Source organism: Pollachius pollachius, assembly GCF_949987615.1.
Source record: "Pollachius pollachius genome assembly, chromosome: 18".
Taxonomy (NCBI): Eukaryota; Metazoa; Chordata; class Actinopteri; order Gadiformes; family Gadidae; genus Pollachius; species Pollachius pollachius.
The window spans coordinates 19,079,284-19,094,890 of NC_136951.1; positions in this window are offsets into that span (position 1 = coordinate 19,079,284).

Below are 15,607 nucleotides of genomic sequence, written 5' to 3' on the forward strand. Positions count from 1 at the left end.
TAGACAGTGGGGAGGCAAAGGACTTCGTCCACCGTATCCACCTTTCTGACGACCGCCCCTTCCGACTGCCCTACCGTAGAGTCCCTCCTGCTCATTACCACCACCTGAGAGAAGTACTGTTAGAGATGGAGATGAAAGGTATCAGCAAGTCTCTGAGTGAGTACGCCTCTCCACTAGTTATGGTGTGGAAGAAAAACGGAGACCTGAGAATCTGCACTGACTTTCGCTTGCTCAATGCCAAGACCGTCAAGGACGCCCACCTACTGCCCCATCAGGCTGACTGCCTTGCCGCCCTTGGGGGAAATGCCTTTTTCAGTACGAAGGATCTGACATCAGGGTTGTACAAGGTCCCTCTCCATGAGTCTGACAGGAGATTCACAGCCTTTACGACACCTCTGGGCCTGTATGAATACAATAGGCTCCCCCAGGGCCTGTGCAACAGTCCAGCGTCCTTCATGCGGATGATGCTCAGCGTCTTCGGGGACTTCAACTTCTCCAGCCTCCTTTGTTACCTGGATGACCTGCTGGTCGTTGCCCCCTCTGAAGGCGAGGCCCTGAGACGTCTGGAGGAGGTCTTCTCCCGGCTGAGGGCCAACAATCTGAAGCTGGCTCAAAAGAAGTGTCACTTTCTGAGGAGGTCTGTGAAATTTCTTGGCCATATGGTGGACCGCAGTGGCGTCTCAGTTGACCAGGAGAAATTCAGAGTCATCTCTGGCTTCAGTAGGGAAGATCTGATGAAAGCGGATGGCTGCACACCATCACAGAAGAGGGTGAGATCTTTCTTCGGAATGGTCCTATACTACCAACACTTCATCCCTGGGTGTTCCTCCATCGCAAAGCCCCTCTTTGCCCTGACAGCGGGCCTATCATGTCAGCCTCAGTCATTAGGAAGCGTTGCTCCTTGTGCTGCCGTCGATGTGTCCATGTCGGAGGATGACGTCTCCTCTCTCCTCTCCTCTTGTGATGACTGGGACTCAGCACCGAGGCAGAGGGCTGCTTCTATGAATGACCGCTTGAGCTCGTTGATCCCTCCTGGCCAGGATTTGTTCTCCTCTCTCACTGGCAGACCTGCAAAACCATCAGCAACAGGATTCGGTCATTTCGAGAGTATTCTGCTATGTAGATAGAAAACGCAGACCCTCCAGGCGTGAGAGCTGCAACGAGAGCCAGTGCACTCTGAGGGTTCTGAAACAGTGGGAGAAACTCACTATACTGTATGGAGGTTCAACCGCACTCTGGGCAACATGCTACGGTCTCTCCCTCCCAGATCCAAACAGAAGTGGCCCCAAATGGTCAAGACGATGACATTTGTCTATAATTGAACGGCACATGAGATAACTGGCTTTCCGCCATTCTATTTGATGTTTGGGAGGGTCCCTCGGCTGCCGGTTGACCTCCTATTCAAGAATGTCCTCCGTGACGAGACAGTCTGTGACTATGATGCCTATGTGAAGTCTCTGGCGAGCGACCTCCACTCTGCTATGCTCCTGGCTCAGAAGAAATCTGCTATTGAGCAGAAACACCAGTCTGACCAGTACAACAAAAAGGTCAAGGGTCTACCTCTCTCCGTCGGTGACCAGGTTCTTGTGGCAAACAAGGGTGGCAGAGGAAAGCGTAAGCTTGCTGACAAATGGGAGCCGGTTGTTCACACAGTTGTGGCCTCCAAGCCTTCTCTCCACATCGACAAGATCAGGGATAGTGTCGGACATGAGAGGGTGGTGCACCGGAATCTCCTGCTCCAGGTCAGCTTCCTCCCCTTGGATGAGGGTCTGGATACCCTGGGCGTCGGCAGTGTGAATGATGGCTGCCCCATGTCAAACTTACCTGAGTATGAGGCATGCGCGGAGCTTGGGGTTGGCTTTCGGGACTGAAGCCCCGAATCTCACGTCAAAAGCCCCAGATCTTTTTTAAGCTTTTGAAGTTATGACAACCCTGACATGTTCCCTTATGTTTCGACTGGTAGTGATTTTCACCTCTTGAAATTGATTTATTTTCAGTTTGAAAGAAACAACACATGGAAGCAATGGAAAATGCCATCTCTCGTTCGGTTGTTTAGAACGGTTGCCAGGTTAATTTGACGTTTTCTAAACATTCACGTCTCGCAGCAGTCTTGTTAAAGTAGCCTCAGGGTGTGTAACAAACATTACCACGGACATTAGAAATATTTTTTCTAAACCAACATCCAGTGATACCGTAGCAATTACAATTACAATTAGGGCATTTAGCAGACGCTTTTATCCAAAGCGACTTACATCGGTTAATATACACATTGACACACCGACGGCAGAGTCAACCATGCAAGGCGACAGTCAGCTCGTCAGGAGCAGTTAGGGTTAAGTGTCTCGCTCAGGGACACATCCACAATCAGCTAGGAGGAGCTGGGGATCGAACTAGCGACCTTTCGGTTACAAGGCAACTGCTCTACCTCCTGAGCTAAGCCGAGCATAGCGGCAGCAGCCCCTGCCAATGACCTGTCAAATGTTTCAGGTCAGTGAGATTACCTTGATGCGCGCTGGCCGGGAGCAGTAGTGCTGGTGCTAGTGCTAACTAGCCTGCCTCGGCTAGCTAGGCTACTATGATAATTACTCCTTTCACACAAAATAGATTACCAGCGTTGTTTAAAATGTCAGAAATCCGTTTTTCTGATTGCGATTCTGTCTCAGCCAATATTGTACAGTGTTGTGTGTTACCAAATGTTACCTTAAATTAAATGTTGAGGTCCACTGAATATCATGAAGAGGTAAAACATATCCATGTCTGACATATCGGTTATTTTAAACTCAAACTTTATTAACGATTTAGATAAGAAATGTACAGATATCGCGTTGCTGCATTCGCTGTTTGACCAGCAGCCAACATGTTAACGATGTTACCGATGCGTGGCGGGTGCTAGACTGTCATGTTTACTTTCAGCTTGCATCCATATCCACGTTCATTGAACTTTGACCCCTTTTTAAATGAGTTCCACCAGAGTGATAGATTCGGACAAACCTCCAAAACGATGTAGGACTTATTTGTGTGCATATGTCTAATACTTCAGTGCATTATCATTATTATTTTTAATTAAAATTAAATTAAATTGATAATGATACTGCACTGATATTTCAGTCAGTGAGTAGGCCTAATGATGTTGTTAATCTAGATGGATTCATTTTAAAAAATAATATTTATTTTGATCTACTTTTAGCCCTAGTTGTATTAATTATATTATCTGATATTATATTATATATTTAAATTAGATTGTATTATATCATATCATATTATATAGTCCAAATTGTTATGAGTCCACTTTGTTACACAGATGAGTCAGGGGAAATCAGGGAAGAGGCAGAAGAGACGTCACAGCAAGGGACAGCCAGTGGAATTGCTAGGTGTTTGATTACATTTACATTTACATTTAGGGCATTTAGAAGACGCTTTTATCCAAAGCGACTTACAACACGGCATCACTACACAAATTTCTATGAAATGTTTCGTTGACGTAAAAAATGAATCCAAGTTCTCAAAAGAACTCAAATCTCTTGGACCACAAGGAGACCAAAACAGGGCAGTGGAAGAACAGGCCGAGCTAGGGGCAGCAGGTGGAATGGCAGGGTGTGACCTAGCATCTCCAGAAAGTGGTCCGAAGCAGTAGTGCTGGTGCTACTGCTAAATAGCCTGCATCGGCTAGCTAGGCTACTATGATAATTACTCCTTTCACACAAAATAGATTACCAGCGTTGTTTAAAATGTCAGAAATCCGTTTTTCTGATTGCGATTCTGTCTCAGCCAATATTGTACAGTGTTGTCTGTTACCAAATGTTAACTTAAATTAAATGTTGAGGTTCACTGAATATCATGAAGAGGTAAAAAATATCCATGTCTGACATATCGGTTATTTTAAGCTCAAACTTTATTAACGATTTAGATAAGAAATGTACAGATATCGCGTTGCTGCATTCGCTGTTTGACCAGCAGCCAACATGTTAACGATGTTACCGATGCGTGGCTGGTGCTAGACTGTCATGTTTACTTTCAGCTTGCATCCATATCCACGTTCATTGAACTTTGACCCCTTTTTAAATGAGTTCCACCAGAGTGATAGATTCGGACAAACCTCCAAAACGATGTAGGACTTATTTGTGTGCATATGTCTAATACTTCAGTGCATTATCATTATTATTTTTAATTAAAATTAAATTAAATTGATAATGATACTGCACTGATATTTCAGTCAGTGAGTAGGCCTAATGATGTTGTTAATCTAGATGGATTCATTTTAAAAAATAATATTTATTTTGATCTACTTTTAGCCCTAGTTGTATTAATTATATTATCTGATATTATATTATATATTTAAATTAGATTGTATTATATCATATCATATTATATAGTCCAAATTGTTATGAGTCCACTTTGTTACACAGATGAGTCAGGGGAAATCAGGGAAGAGGCAGAAGAGACGTCACAGCAAGGGACAGCCAGTGGAATTGCTAGGTGTTTGATTACATTTACATTTACATTTAGGGCATTTAGAAGACGCTTTTATCCAAAGCGACTTACAACACGGCATCACTACACAAATTTCTATGAAATGTTTCGTTGACGTAAAAAATGAATCCAAGTTCTCAAAAGAACTCAAATCTCTTGGACCACAAGGAGACCAAAACAGGGCAGTGGAAGAACAGGCCGAGCTAGGGGCAGCAGGTGGAATGGCAGGGTGTGACCTAGCATCTCCAGAAAGTGGTCCGAAGCAGTAGTGCTGGTGCTACTGCTAAATAGCCTGCATCGGCTAGCTAGGCTACTATGATAATTACTCCTTTCACACAAAATAGATTACCAGCGTTGTTTAAAATGTCAGAAATCCGTTTTTCTGATTGCGATTCTGTCTCAGCCAATATTGTACAGTGTTGTCTGTTACCAAATGTTAACTTAAATTAAATGTTGAGGTTCACTGAATATCATGAAGAGGTAAAAAATATCCATGTCTGACATATCGGTTATTTTAAGCTCAAACTTTATTAACGATTTAGATAAGAAATGTACAGATATCGCGTTGCTGCATTCGCTGTTTGACCAGCAGCCAACATGTTAACGATGTTACCGATGCGTGGCTGGTGCTAGACTGTCATGTTTACTTTCAGCTTGCATCCATATCCACGTTCATTGAACTTTGACCCCTTTTTAAATGAGTTCCACCAGAGTGATAGATTCGGACAAACCTCCAAAACGATGTAGGACTTATTTGTGTGCATATGTCTAATACTTCAGTGCATTATCATTATTATTTTTAATTAAAATTAAATTAAATTGATAATGATACTGCACTGATATTTCAGTCAGTGAGTAGGCCTAATGATGTTGTTAATCTAGATGGATTCATTTTAAAAAATAATATTTATTTTGATCTACTTTTAGCCCTAGTTGTATTAATTATATTATCTGATATTATATTATATATTTAAATTAGATTGTATTATATCATATCATATTATATAGTCCAAATTGTTATGAGTCCACTTTGTTACACAGATGAGTCAGGGGAAATCAGGGAAGAGGCAGAAGAGACGTCACAGCAAGGGACAGCCAGTGGAATTGCTAGGTGTTTGATTACATTTACATTTACATTTAGGGCATTTAGAAGACGCTTTTATCCAAAGCGACTTACAACACGGCATCACTACACAAATTTCTATGAAATGTTTCGTTGACGTAAAAAATGAATCCAAGTTCTCAAAAGAACTCAAATCTCTTGGACCACAAGGAGACCAAAACAGGGCAGTGGAAGAACAGGCCGAGCTAGGGGCAGCAGGTGGAATGGCAGGGTGTGACCTAGCATCTCCAGAAAGTGGTCCGAAGCAGTAGTGCTGGTGCTACTGCTAAATAGCCTGCATCGGCTAGCTAGGCTACTATGATAATTACTCCTTTCACACAAAATAGATTACCAGCGTTGTTTAAAATGTCAGAAATCCGTTTTTCTGATTGCGATTCTGTCTCAGCCAATATTGTACAGTGTTGTCTGTTACCAAATGTTAACTTAAATTAAATGTTGAGGTTCACTGAATATCATGAAGAGGTAAAAAATATCCATGTCTGACATATCGGTTATTTTAAGCTCAAACTTTATTAACGATTTAGATAAGAAATGTACAGATATCGCGTTGCTGCATTCGCTGTTTGACCAGCAGCCAACATGTTAACGATGTTACCGATGCGTGGCGGGTGCTAGACTGTCATGTTTACTTTCAGCTTGCATCCATATCCACGTTCATTGAACTTTGACCCCTTTTTAAATGAGTTCCACCAGAGTGATAGATTCGGACAAACCTCCAAAACGATGTAGGACTTATTTGTGTGCATATGTCTAATACTTCAGTGCATTATCATTATTATTTTTAATTAAAATTAAATTAAATTGATAATGATACTGCACTGATATTTCAGTCAGTGAGTAGGCCTAATGATGTTGTTAATCTAGATGGATTCATTTTAAAAAATAATATTTATTTTGATCTACTTTTAGCCCTAGTTGTATTAATTATATTATCTGATATTATATTATATATTTAAATTAGATTGTATTATATCATATCATATTATATAGTCCAAATTGTTATGAGTCCACTTTGTTACACAGATGAGTCAGGGGAAATCAGGGAAGAGGCAGAAGAGACGTCACAGCAAGGGACAGCCAGTGGAATTGCTAGGTGTTTGATTACATTTACATTTACATTTAGGGCATTTAGAAGACGCTTTTATCCAAAGCGACTTACAACACGGCATCACTACACAAATTTCTATGAAATGTTTCGTTGACGTAAAAAATGAATCCAAGTTCTCAAAAGAACTCAAATCTCTTGGACCACAAGGAGACCAAAACAGGGCAGTGGAAGAACAGGCCGAGCTAGGGGCAGCAGGTGGAATGGCAGGGTGTGACCTAGCATCTCCAGAAAGTGGTCCGAAGCACGTGCGCCTGTCGCAATATCCCTTCAGCCAGTTTGGATCTCAGAAAAGAGCTTTCAACAAAAATTGGTTTGATCAATTCAAATGTGTTGAGTATTCTGCGGAGGGCAATTCTGCATTCTGCTTTTCCTGCCGTGTATTCGGTAAGCAGAATACACGCATTAATAAAGGTTCACAAGCATGAAAAGAGTACCTTCCATGTCTCAACCATGTCCTGCTGCTATGGCTTCAAAACCACAAAGAGCAAAGGAGATGTGATAACCCAGCTTCATGCTGCAAATTGCAGCCATCACCACCTTCCTTGGCAAACAAGGAATTCCATTTAGAGGCCATGATGAGCAAGAGTCTAGCCTTAATCAAGGCAACTTCTTGGAATGCTTCAAGTTCCTTAACGAATTCGATCCTTTTACAAAATTACACACCAAGTTCAGCTGCCACCTATCTTTCTAATTTTTCCCAAAATGAGATGATCACAAGTGTTTCAAGAGAGGTTACAGGGAGCATAGTGAAGCAGATTAAGGCGGCAGGAATTTACTCTGTAATGGCAGATGAGGCCAGAGACGGACACACTGAGCAGCTTGCTGTGTGTGTGCGTTTCGTGACCAAAGAGGACCAAGTCACAGAAGGTTTTCTGGGGCTATGGAAAGTGAAGGGATTTGATGCCAAGTCCATTACAGATGCAATTGAGGAACTGCTGCATTCACACACGTTGGGAGGTCTGCTGTGTGTTGCCCAAGCTTATGACGGTGCATCCGTCATGAGTGGAGAAGTGGGGGGTGTGCAGGCCTGCTTCAGGGAGCTACACCCTGAAGCAGTATATGTGCACTGCTATGCACACCAATTGAATCTTGTTTTGTGCTTTACATGCAAAGCAGTACCAGTGGCATCCAAGTTCTTTGAGCTGTTGGAAAATCTGTACACCACTTTCAGTACTTCCCTAGTGAACCACGACAAGTTCCTTGAAGTACAGAAAGAACTTGGATTAACACCACCCGAACTGGTGCAGCTCTCCACCACACGATGGGCATGCAAGCTGAGGTCTATCAAAGCTGTGCTTCCTGCCATCCTGTCCTGCCTCAGCTCAACGAAGACCTCCATGAACAAGGGGATCCTATCAAACCTCTGCAGGCCAAAGACGATGTACATGCTGCTCATGTTTTCCAACCTCCTTGGAATAACGGAAGGATTACACAGGTATCTTCAGGGGGAAAGTGTGGACTTGGGCAAAGCTGCCCAGTACAAAATGGCAGTACATCAGACTTTGAAACGGCTCCGCACAGATGATAGTGCTGAGGAGATGTTCAGAAGATCCATGGTCTTATGCAAGGAACATCATATTCAGCTTCCAGCTGGTCCCAGACAAAAACAAAAACGCTTTGGTGATTTTGTGGTGGAGTCAGCCTATGGATCAACCTCAAGCATGACCAGCTCAGATGATTTCAAATGTCAGCTTTTTTATCCATGCCTGGACAGGATGTTGGAGGAGCTCACCTGTCAGTTTTCAAAAAATGGGGTCGAATAAAGATGAATCATTTTTAGACTTAATTCCTTCAGTTAAAACATTTTGGCTCATAGTTTTAATACAGTTAATTGAATCAGTCTCTCACCATAATTCATTCAGTCATTCAATTTGTTCTCATTTACAATAAAGAGATGTACCAACTAAAGAATGAGAATCTTGATTCACAATACTTTGCATTTGTAATATGTTTTCTTTCCATTAAAATAGAATTGCCTTATTGGAGAAACCTTTCAGTCTCTTCCTTTTTTTTAAAATAAAAAATAAAAATGGCATTTAACATGACAAGGCACTTTGAATCTACTGAAAGTTAGCCTCAAATTATAAGTCTCAATTTTCCCATTGTAGTTTACATAAAAATCTCTAGAAGTCAATAGTTAAGTGGTTATTGTTTCTTTCCATTAAATAGTATTGTCTCGAGCAGGCCCTGCAACTGAAAATATAGGCTATGAATTAGAAGAGATTTAGGATTTGCCAATGTCCAACAGGTCACCCTAAAATGGACTAGAATGCAGGAAATCGCATTTAGAAATTCACATTTTTCAAAGAAATTCAATTTTTTTTGGATGGGTTTGCTGGTGCTGGTACCCCCTTGTCATCCCCCTCCTCTGAGCCCCATGCCTCTCCGGTAATTGATACTCAACCTCAGAGTTCTCAGACAAGTGATCGCCACACTTCAAGGTTTGGGAGAGTTATCAAGCCAGTCTTTAGGTTCTTAGAGTCCATGGCACAACTGGAAACGGTTCTGGGTGTTCGGCCAGTATCCACTATAGTCCATGTTTGAGCTTATATGACAGGTGCCTCCTGGTATTACCCATGGTGAGTGAATTATTATTGTCTTTATTTATTTATTTATTTTTTGATTTTATTTGCCCGGTCCAAGTATGGCCTAAGTATGTGTGGTGTAAATGGGACTTCACGTTGTCTATAGTGTTCGCAGGGGCTTAGCTAACCTCTGGGTACTCTTAACTCTTTATTGGGTGGCAAATATTGCTGAAGTCTTGGTTTTCTTGTGGTCAGATTACAGTCCGGTCTGGGCAAGTTTTATTTATGGTTCAAATGTTTGTGTTATTCTGGGGGGTGAGTGTAACAGGGTTAACAGGGCCCCTTTCTATTTGATTGTGTTCTTTAATTTGGCGGCTTCGGAGCCCGGACAGAGATCGTGGGACAGGTCTTTCATTGAAAAACACAACGCAGATTCAGCCGGTCACACATATTCCGACCTATAAGCAGAGCCACTGCCGGTCAAAGTGAAGGGTGTTGCCCCCGAGAGAGCATCGGCCCTGGAGGGAACGTCTCCCCTGTGCTCCTCGGTCTGGGAGCCGACAGCAGGAAAGGCGTAACACTAACGTTAATGTGTAACACTAACGTTAACGTTTCTCGTGAGCACGAGAAAGTATCTCGTGCGCATATGAGAAAGTATCGAACGCATATCAGTGGCAGTGTGTGTGTGTGTGTGTGCGTGCGTGCGTGTGCATGTTTGTGAGGGGTAATGTTTGTGTGTGTGTAACAGGTGTGCCCGTACTGCTACTGTTCATGAATGGGCTTACATCCGTTAACGGATATAATGGCCTGCGTTGTGTTCGGGGTGAATGCGCTGGATGGGTGGAAGGACGGCTGGACAACAATGGAGGATGGCTTTTCTCATTTATTGATATCTGCATGAGCCAAAGAAAAACGCGTCACTGCATGTAAACGGTCGTAGACAGGACCACATTCCCTCCTAGCAAACAAACACATGGGGAAACCCTGTACCACTCTCACGCACATGTATACAATAAAACTCACAAAAAGTGCATTTGCAAAGCGTTAGCTGATATAACAGCGCTGTAGCATGTTCACATACTTAATTCCTAACACATTAAGTTACAAATTAAACATTTTCATTGTCTACAAAACGATTTACATGCTCAAATATGATGCCAAATACAACACCATACCTCCACTCAGATAGATAACAGCATTCTGAGCTTGGCGCTGCATATACGTCACTAAACACGGACTTTTCTTAAAGCGACAGTACAGGTATAATAAACACATTAACATAGAAGTTGGAACAGGTTACAAAAAGGTACCTTGAACATCACTTAAACACATACTGGCTTCATATTAATCAGCATTTGGTGACATTTCAACAAAACTATAACACGTCGTTTCACCCTGGTTACATGTGCGGGAGCGTGTCTATGTTCCCCGGGTCCTATGTTCCCCTCTTTGCATGAGACAGGGGAACATAGGACCCTTTTCCCAAATTACAGGAGCCTTAGAAAACGAGATGGAATGCCCCGCCAAGGTTCCAAGGACCATTGCTTAGAACACAAATTATGTAATTAATGTAAAGCTAGTGTGTTCCATGTTTAGGTGATGATGCTGCCAGTGACGGGAGCTGATTGTGACACAATAAAAATAACAATCTCAAAGTGCTAGTGTACTCTGTATATGATGCCTGTGCTGACTAACAGGTCTACACCACCTACTTCTGCATTTGCTATGCGGTTTATGACTGGTACGGGGATCTTTCCCTGGCACTGCTGCCTGATTGTTTCTGACCCCTGATTGGCTTGACTCTGGCTTGCTGGATTCACCCTAGCTGATGCTGGAAGGAAGCTGCTGGCAACACTATGAGTGGAAGCAATCATCTCCACCTTCTTCTTGTGAACGTTCGTCTGGCAGTGAGCCTGCAGAGCATGGCTGCCTTTGTTAGCATAACTGATCTCTTTGTGGCAGAAAATGCATCTGGCGAATCCCTGCCTGTTGATTTTGATGAACACATCTCCTAGATGAAAGGACACCTCTTGCTCTTTTACTGAGACCTTGCCTTCCAGTTTAAGCTGTTACGTATTTTAAACACATAAAGCTACCCACACATAGCCACTAGGAAGTAGGATCGAACACATAGGCCGTAATTACCATACATAGCCACTAGGAAGTAGGATCGAACACATAGGCCGTAATTACCATACATAGCCACTAGGAAGTAGGATCGAACACATAAGCCGTAATTACCATACATAGCCACTAGGAAGCAGGATCCGACATATAAGTTGCAATAACTATTCCAGCCACAGAGGGCAGCACCTTTAGACAGGTGGGGAGGGCGAAACCAAAACGTCACATAGGCCACGCCTACTCGGTATTAAAGCAGGAACTGAAGCCAACGGGAAACATCCGGCAGTCCATACTAGGGAGTTAGGTACAGAGGCCTGCTGTTTGTCGCTCACACGCGTGTCCATATAATTCCCCTCCTTTTGCTTCATAGTTACCATACCGAACTACTTTAACAAATAAAGTGAGTTAAAAGCGATCCGGATTAGACTACTTTCTTCAAGAACGCAACAAAAGAAAGAGACACTTTATCAAATCTACACGATTCACATAGGTCACCTATTTTGGTTTCAAAACGGCGAATTTTGCCGAAAGGTGAGTGATTTCCATGCCTGATTACTGCATATTACTGTTTTGTTACACCATTTACGAAAGAATAACAGAAGCCATGCAGTAAGCTATAGGTTACCCCAGGTGTGTAGAGTTAAAAAATGAGTAGAGTAATTATGTGTATATACTATGGCTGGCAAGTTGTGCTGATGACAATAGTACACAGACCGTAGCAAACATTTGAAGTTTTAATTAGTTCAGAAAATCTACTAGAAGGTGGATGAACTATTTCGATTTTTGCAAACCCTATTGTATAAATATGACATGTGGATGAACTGAGTTTCCTTGGTTTATCCACCGTTATTGTAGTATAGTTTCTTAGCTACTGGAGATATTGCGAGATGCTGAGAGAGATCGCGGGATGCAGAGAGACAGATAGACACGCTAGACAGAGAGCAGGGACATGGTGATTATAATGTGTTAATAAATCGAGTTAATAAGAACCTGACTGATCATTTATGGACAACACAACAATTATCAACACTGTATGATCAGAACAGAAGTTACTTGGCACATGAGCAGTTGAAAAATGAATGCAATCACAAACCTCTGCTTCACATGATTGCGTAAAGTACCAACAGAAAGCTGTGTGCCCCTGGATGACAGACAAGGTGGGTCTGTTTGGCAAGATGTATGGTTGTTGGATGTTCTTGATGGTCCTAGTGTGCTCTAAATGACATGGTACACACAAGAGACAATTAGACACCAAGTAATACATAAAGCTAAATCATGTCCTGAAGCCAAATGAATAAAGTCCTGAAAAATTGTACATAGATGTTAACTTGCACTGTAATAAAATAACTCACTTATCTGAGTAGTAGACTAGCCAACAAGTTATCCTCATCTACAGGCAAATTATCCTGATAGCTGCCAGATTAGTTTGGTAACCATAACTACAAGACGCTTGTGCTGACATGAAGAAAACTATGTAGAAATGATACCGTGTATGGGCAGAAAATCCCTAATGGCTATGACTCGCTGATAGTAGTAGAGAGTGCAAGCACATCCAACTCTGTACAGGTGCAGGGTAAAGAGTCTGTCAGATAATAAGAAAAAGTATACCCGCACACTGTCGCTTCTGCTTCCAGTGATTGTATTAGATGCACAACGTTTCGACCGTATAGCTGCTAGGTCTTCTTTAGGGCATATAGATCATGTAGCTACATATAACTTTTTAAATAGGATTTCATTGTGTAGATACAATTACTCACGGCTGTTGGAGAAGTGGGCAACCTCCGTGATGGCAAAACTCCAGGTTTCAAAACCAACTTTGATGCAAACCCACTGCTGTACTCCCCGACGTTGACAAAGTCATCGTCTCTGAAATGCGCCGAACACAGCACTAATCTGGTTCCATAGTTTTTCGGAATTTCTCCAAAAATAAATTGCAACCATGTCTCCCTTAATTCCTGTCCTTGGCAGGAGATGCAATGTGGACGTTTTGCCTTGGCATAACACACAGGTTCGATGCCGTTCTGCCATTGCATTCAAAATTATGTATCTAGCCTGTTACTACGCAGCAACTGTACGTACACGTATTAGCGCTAGCTCAATCACGACTCCTTCAGAACTTCTGTGGGCGGTTACGAACCAGGGCCGGGCCATGAATAATAATTTGACAACGCTACGTAACAGTGTCACCTTATCCAGATTGGCTCATTTCTTTTCATTGGCTATTGCATACAGCAGACAAACTGCATAGATTTCAAATTTACCACAGGTCACAAACTTATTCTGACCTATGTTATTTAACAGCAATAGGAAAAATGTGATTTTAATGGCATGGGGCCTTTAACAACCAAAAATGAATTTTTGTCCACAAAGTTGAATCTGATCTCATTAAACCACCATAAACAGATAATCCAGCGGCCAAATTTTTGCAACTTAACATGGTGTTTACAATAAATTACTAAGAGAAGGTTTCTTAGGAAAAAGGTAAATTGCCTTCAATCATACATGGTTAAAATACATGGTTGTTGGTCGTTTCTTTCTAATGAAGGTAGTTGGGTTTTTGTTCTGCCTTGATGTAGCCTATTATATATATTATTATTTGTATAGCACTTTATATCTGAAACAGATATTTATTCATTTCGTACAGCACTCATACCTGAAACAGATCTAATTAAACAAATTAAATGAAACATTATTAGAGGTGAATGTATAATGACATTTAGTTTTAAACTCTCCACAAGGGTGCACAATACAATGGAGAACTGTTAGGATAATAAAAGGAAAAGTGCCTCGATGCAAGACAATATGATTAGGGGTGGGAATATACAAACATGAGTAATCCTAGATTTAAAAAGCAAAAAAATGAACCCTCACAACGCCGCGCGGCAACTCACCGCCTCCATTCATTTCAATGAGGGAAATTAATGTCTGGGATTATTTTCCCGATAATGACCGGCGTTCTACACATTATTCCTTACAAATATATTTAGCAGAGTAGGCCTAAGTAACAAATGTGTGCAAAGTTACACATGTATTAAAAAAAATGTCGGGTTGAAATCGGGCTCAGGCTCATAATTACAGTGAATGTGTCGGGCCGGGCCGTGCTCGGACAGAACGTGCACGGGCTCGGGTCGGGTCGGGCTTCATTTTCTGGGCCCAATCTAAAAACGTTAAAATGAAACCTTCCAGGTCACATGACCGGCACCAATTTTTACTAGCGGAAACAGTGGCTGAGAGTCTACCGTAAAGATTGATAGATTGCAGGGAGCATAGGACCCTTTTTCAGAAAAAGGGTCCTATGCTCCCCTTATGTATTGCTACAGGGGAGCATAGGACCCTTTTTGGGAAAAACGGGGAACATAGGACTTTTTTCTTTTAAAAAACATGGGGAAAACGGGGAACATAGGACCCGGGAACATAGGGATGACCCTGTGTTGGGATGTTTGTAACTAACCATCTCGTGGAGGCGGAGCGCAAGAAAGTATACATGCTCCAATAGTGCAAGATAAACATAAAGCACATTAATTTGAATGATAGCGTGTGTGTGATTTATCGCGGGCACGGGCACACACAAGCTAAAATCATTCAAATGAATGTGCTTTATTTATTGGAGCACGTATACTCTCTTGCCTCCAACTACGAGATGGTTAGTGTTACACCTTTCCTGCTGTCGGCTCCCAGACCGAGGAGCACAGGGGAGTCGTTCCCTCCAGGGCCGATGCTCTCTCGTGGGCAACACCCTTCACTTTGACCGGCAGTGGCTCTGCTTATAGGTGGGACATTCCAGAATTGGAGGACATTTTCTGTCCAACCCATGAAATTTCCAATAATCCATGCACAAAATACTAAAACATGCCTTTGTTGTGTAAATTATACTTGTACTGAGACAAAATGTAAATATAGTTGTAGAAAAAGTGGTTCCAAAATGTTACTTTAAATACCAAATAGCTCTCGAGCACCCCCTAAAATGGCGTTTTTCTCTTGTCCCACCTTCTTGATGACCAACTTGCATGTCAAATGTAATAGTTAAAATAAGTTTTAAATCTACTTTTTTTGGTATGATTTTGTTGATACATGTCTTTTGTAATTGTTAAAGTAATTTGTTTAATCAACGTAATTTAAATAATAGTAATCATGCACTGAAGTTGTGTCCCACCACATTCGTGCAACCCTGTTACCGAAACCAATTTAGCCTGACAGTGGAGGAGAAAAAACAGTGAGTCACATGACACAGAGGAAATTACATCAATACACCATTTG